This window comes from Cupressus sempervirens, chromosome 3, assembly GCF_028749045.1.
Source record: "Cupressus sempervirens isolate cs-2001-9-10 chromosome 3, ASM2874904v1, whole genome shotgun sequence".
NCBI lineage: Eukaryota > Viridiplantae > Streptophyta > Pinopsida > Cupressales > Cupressaceae > Cupressus > Cupressus sempervirens.
Window position 1 is genome coordinate 225,527,407 of NC_143120.1, and position 6,000 is coordinate 225,533,406.

Below are 6,000 nucleotides of genomic sequence, written 5' to 3' on the forward strand. Positions count from 1 at the left end.
AAGATATAGTAGACCTTATAAATATATTAACTATTTTCATTTAATATTAGGGTGGGTGGGGAAAATGTTGGAATAGATTTTGAAATGGTTTGAGATATTTCACAATTAGAAATTTTTCTATAAATTATTATGTGCTAGTTCTTAGATCCTATTGTTTCTTCTAAAATTACCATTTTTATGACAACTATAATAAAATAAACTTCCACTCATCCAACTATTGGATTTACCTCTAAAATGTGTTCTAATACAATTTTCTACAACATGACCATATTATGACATAAGTAACAATTTTACCATGTATTGTAATCCCAACCAAATGAGTTACCTTGGTTAGGTGCATTTCCTTACTTCTAGGGTGTTCAATTAGGTTTTTCCTTCGATCTTCTATCTTGTGCTCTGTAACCATAAATTTGACAATTGTAGCAATATCCTTCGAATCTAAGTGCAACTGGTCATTTGCTAACCTTTTATATACACTCATGTGCTTGATTTTTATGCTTCTTAAAATTAAAAGAATATCTATTAAATTTGGGCTTAGGATTTGACTTACCAATCTTACTTTTGCAAACAATTTTTGTATGACCTAGTTTCCCAAAATGATGACATGTAGAGTTTTTTTTCTTTATCTTTGCATTCCTTTGGTCTACACTCTTTGAAGATTATCATTCCTTGAAATATGATAGGTTCTTCATATTGCTTAGTCTAGTAGTTTCATTGGATCTTATTTTTGGTCTCATCAATTCCTCAAAGCATCTCATAATTTCTTTGGGTTTATTTAGCCTTTCAATGAATTCAATTTAAAATTTAACTCAATCTTGAGTTGATTATTCTCTAATCTAAGATTTTCAATATCCATACTTTTCATGTTCAACTCTTGGTTAAGACTTATAGTTGGTTGAGAATAGAAAATTACTTGTGTGTGCATTTTTGCACATTAGATGTCCTTTCATCAAGTCTTGTATCCATTTGTCTCTTGTCTTCATCAACCATTGTCTTATCTTCTTCAACTTTCCCTTTATGTTCTATCAATTCATAAAGCCTTGCTAATTGGATTCCAAGATCTTTCTTTAGTCCTCTTATCTCTTTAGTTAGTATTTTTTTAAATCTCCAATAGATCTTCTATTGGTGCATCACTTTCACTGGAATTTCCATCATCAAATAGGCATTCGGTGTCTTCATCCTAATATAGTGTATCATCATACTAGATTACCATCTCCTTCCTTCTCCTTAAGGATTTCTTCAATTTTTCTCTTGTTATTTCAAACTATTGTAGTACAAGTTGTATATTAGGTTTATGATTTAAAATTATCTTTCCAAACATATAGGCCTCCATCTCCATTATCATAAATCTCAAATGTTTAGAATGAATGAGTAAATCTCTAATACTAATTATTGGAAGTCTAATGGGAAAGTTAGATACTTGGGGGGGCAGTGAATTAGGATCTAAGAAACTTTTACTCTTAGAAATAAATATCAAATATGATAACTTCATCTATAATCCTTATCTCAAAAATATCATAAATTGCATAAATATTTACTATTAATATGTGTTATATCTAACAATTAATCGTATCCATGAAACATATAAGAAAATGATCAACACATGTTACAAAATTATTTTGGTTAACCATAAACCCTCCAAGGTGAATGCAAAACTAGGGTGGGGATGGCATCCACAAATCTTCATTACTACAACAATAAAGTTCACCTATTAAGGTTACAAATTTTGATCACTTATGATGATGTTCCCTGTGAGGGGCCTAACCTATTAAGAGCTTACACAACTTATATATTCTACCTAGATTAAAGGATTTAAATCACAATTAAGTAAGCACTTTGTTAAGAGATTCACCCTGATTACACTTACTAGAATGTATTAGTAATAATCCTTAGAGTTGCACTTCAATTGTTTATAACAAATCTCCTCTTTAAAATATTTGGTCATTTCACAAACCTGATATGTCTTTTCTCTGCACCTCATTGTCTTTGAAAGTTTTAGTCATCATCTTTGATTTAGCTTCAAACTTTGTCTCTAGCATCGAAACTTGAAACCTCTACCATACACATATAAAATTAGGTTTTGGATCCTCTTCTCAATAGAATTTTATAGATCAAAATCAATAATCTAGATCCATATTTTTTTGTTACTTCATCCTTCCATTTTTCTAATTGCCTAATCAAATTTCATAGGGATTAATGATCCTTAACCAAATCCATACAATTACCTCCACGATTTACTCCTCAATAATTAAAACACACATTTAAGTTAGAGAAAATTATTTACCTCAATTTTGATGTCATTCCAAGAATATATATTAAAATTGGTTTACTCAAAAATTTGACATTATGAGATTTGGCAAAAACTATTTCTTCATCTTGCCCCTTGGCCTACACTAGCTCGGCATGAACTAGATGAATCGGTCTATATAACACCTATCTTCCACTAAACTTTGACTAACTTGCATCCATTGTGCTTTTTGATTTTCTTGGTAATCATGTGAGTACTCAGTGACCATCAGCATGCTTAGTAGTAACTACTACTTAGAACTTGACTTAGACTACTTATAAGTCTTCATTGATTTTCTTGACCTATATATGATGACTCAATAACAATGATGAATGCGTAATCTTTCCTTTGTGAATGATTAACTGTTTAACACTAATAGACAACATGGCTTAGGGATTAACACACTATGCATTATTCGGTTACTATATTTAGAGGGTCATGACCCATAGCTTGTGATGCATATTGACAAAATATCAAATACTTTATGACCATGTTGTTGAATCCTACAATAATAACTCTTCATTTTAGGATATTTATATTCATATGGATTTGACATAATATTCTCACTTGTCGCAAAAACATGGAGTGTTCCTTAGTAAATTGTTGCAACAATGTGTATCTTTTCAGCTATTCATTATGTCTTTCTTCTGACCATGTCATCAACTTAAGATGGGTAGGTAAACCCTATTTACACCCATACTTGAAATATGTAGTTTCTAGAATAGTGGTGACCATCACACATCTAGGAGTACCCAAGGAGCACTAAGCACTATTTTGTTGTGATCTTCAAAGGGCCATGAATAAAAGTTTGTGTGTGGTCTATCAATGAATTGTTAGATACTAAAGTCCTTGTATTGTAAAACCCTACATACAATAACCTATCTTATTTCTATGAGATTCCATTTGGTTTAAATTTGGCACAACATTCACACTTGATGCAAAAACTTACAATGTTCCTTAGTGAAACAGTGTAATAATGCATAACTTTCCAACTATTCATCTTGGCATAAATTCATCTCTTTTCTTAGATCTAGATAGGCATGTAAACCATAGAAAAACCATTATTTATGAAGGATTTGATCAACACAAATCCACAAAGCCTTCAAATACCTACATGCAAAAACCTATCACAGAAGAAAAAGACAAGAGGAGGCAATGGTTTTGCTTTGAAAAATGTGCTAAATGTATTTTCAGAAATGGAAAAGATAGCCAAATACAAAAAAATCAATCCTTATAAAAGGAGATCAAAACCCAAAAAAGGGTAACCTAAAAGGAAAAGCTATTTATTAATTACTAATTATTTATTAAATAGAGATGCAAAAAGGATGCATAAAGGGAAATCTTTGGAAGGGAATAAAGCTGATTTAATAAATGAAATTAAATTAACGCTTTATTCTAACAACCCCTCTTAAGATGAGCAAAAATGAAGCTACAAACAATACAAAAAGAGCAAGGAAACTACAAGGCAATGCTAAAAGAAAACTTGGGTCCCAGCAACAAGACAAGCATGAGGTACCTAATCACAAAAAAGATCTCTATAAAATGGAGAAATAGAGAAAACCCAGTGGGAAAAACTCTACTCCAAAAAGAGATAGCAATAAAACAAGGAAGGAAGGACTCATCACTAAAACCCCCCAAAGGCAGCTTCCCTCACCCCAAGCACAGAACATAGCTAAAGATATCACGGGGATGCAAAAGGTTTAGTGAAGATGTCTGCAACCTGTTCAGCAGTAGGAATGTACTCCAAGCTCAAGGCACCATCTTGAATGAGATGCCAAATGAAGTGCATGTGAAGCTCAATGTGCTTGGTCTACTGATGCTCAACTGGGTTGTATGAAATGTGTATAGCACTCTGATTTTCACACCATAGAAAGGTGGGACTACCAGGAGGAAATCCAAACTCTGTTATCAACTATTGAAGCCACAGAACCTCTTGACTAGCCAATATAGCTGCTCTATATTCTGCCTCAATAGATGATAATGCATGAGCATGTTGCTTTTTGCAAGACCATGTGATAGGACTAGAACCAAGACAAAATAAAAAACCATAAGTAGACTTGTGATCATCAATATCACTGGCCCAATCTAAATTTGTGTAATCAACAATGTGAAGATCTCCTGATGTGTAGTGAATGCCATAACATGTTGTACCTCTAATATATCTCAAGATACGTTTGGATTCTTGCCAATGACTCTCATGAGGATCATGGGAGAATCAAGAGACAAGTCCAACTGCAAAGGAAATATCAAGACATGTATGTGTCAAGTGCAATAAACTACCCACAAGTTGTGACCTATATAGAGTGGAATCCATTGTATGAGTAGAGAAAGTGGTAGATAAAACAATACTTGACTGAAAAGGTGTGGGGGCAGGCTTGCAATCAAGCATGAAAAATCTCTGAAGCATATCATGAGCATACTTCTGTTGGAGTATGGCTATCCCATCTGAAGACTGAAAAACCTATAGGCCTAAAAAATAGTGTAGAAGTCCAAGATCTGTCATCTCAAATTGCTCTCTCAATGCTTGCTAAGCACCCTGTATCATGGAGACTAAGCTTCTTGTGATGATGAGGTCATCAACATGAAGAACAAGTATCAATAATTCAGCCCCATGATGCTAAATGTAAACTGTAGGATTGGAATGACACTGTGTGAAGTGGGAAGCAAGCAAGAAGGAATCCATCTTCTCATGCCAAGCCCTAGCGGCCTATTTGAGACCATATAAATACCTCCAAAGCCGGCATACCAATGAAGAGTCCTACACAAAACCATGAGGTTGCTCCATATAAATCTCCTCATGAAGGTCTCCATTCAAAAAGGCACTCTTCACATCCATTTGAAAAACTATCCATACCTGTGAAGCTGCTAGAGAGAGTACAAGGTGAATAGAGTTCATCTTGGCAACAAGGGAAAAAGTCTCAAAGTAATCAATACCCTCAACCTATGTGAAAACCTTTGCAACAAGATATGCCTTGTACCTATCAATAGAACCATCTGTAGCATACTTGGTATGGTACACCCAATGACACCAAACCAACTTTCTTCCTTTCAGAAGAGAACACAAATCTCATGTGCGATTCTTCATCAAAGAAGAATACTCCTCGTCCATAGCCCTATCCCACTCTAAGTGTCCTGTCACCTATGAAATTTTTTGAGGATCATTGGAAATAGCATGACTCAAAGGGCCACTTCCAACTGTTTGAGAACAAGTACAATGAACATCTGTAGGATCACTTGCCAGAGGTCTAGCTGCATCAATAGTATCATGAGCCCACTTGTGCACTCACAAAACATCTAGTAGAGGAGGCAAAGGGGGATCAATCTCAAGATCTTCCTTAGATGAGGCATAATCCTATATAGGAGTAGATGAAGAATTGGGTAATGAAGAAGAAGCTAAAGATGGAGGATCCATAAGAGGATAACGCTCATCAAACTGAACATCTCATTGAAATAAGACATCTCTAGAATTAGGATAAAACAACTTATTTTCCTTCACATCCTCAAAGTATCCAAAAAGAAAAAATGAGTGGTTGGCTCTTCTTCCTCATGGCTTTCCACTGAGCATCTAGAATAAATGACCAAGCCTCACCACCAAAAATGTGAAAAGCAGAAACATCAAGCTTGACATGAGTCCAAGCCTCCTCAGGAGTTATGTGTCACAATGCCTTATGAGGCATTTGATTCTAAATATAGTTGACACAATTGATAGCCTC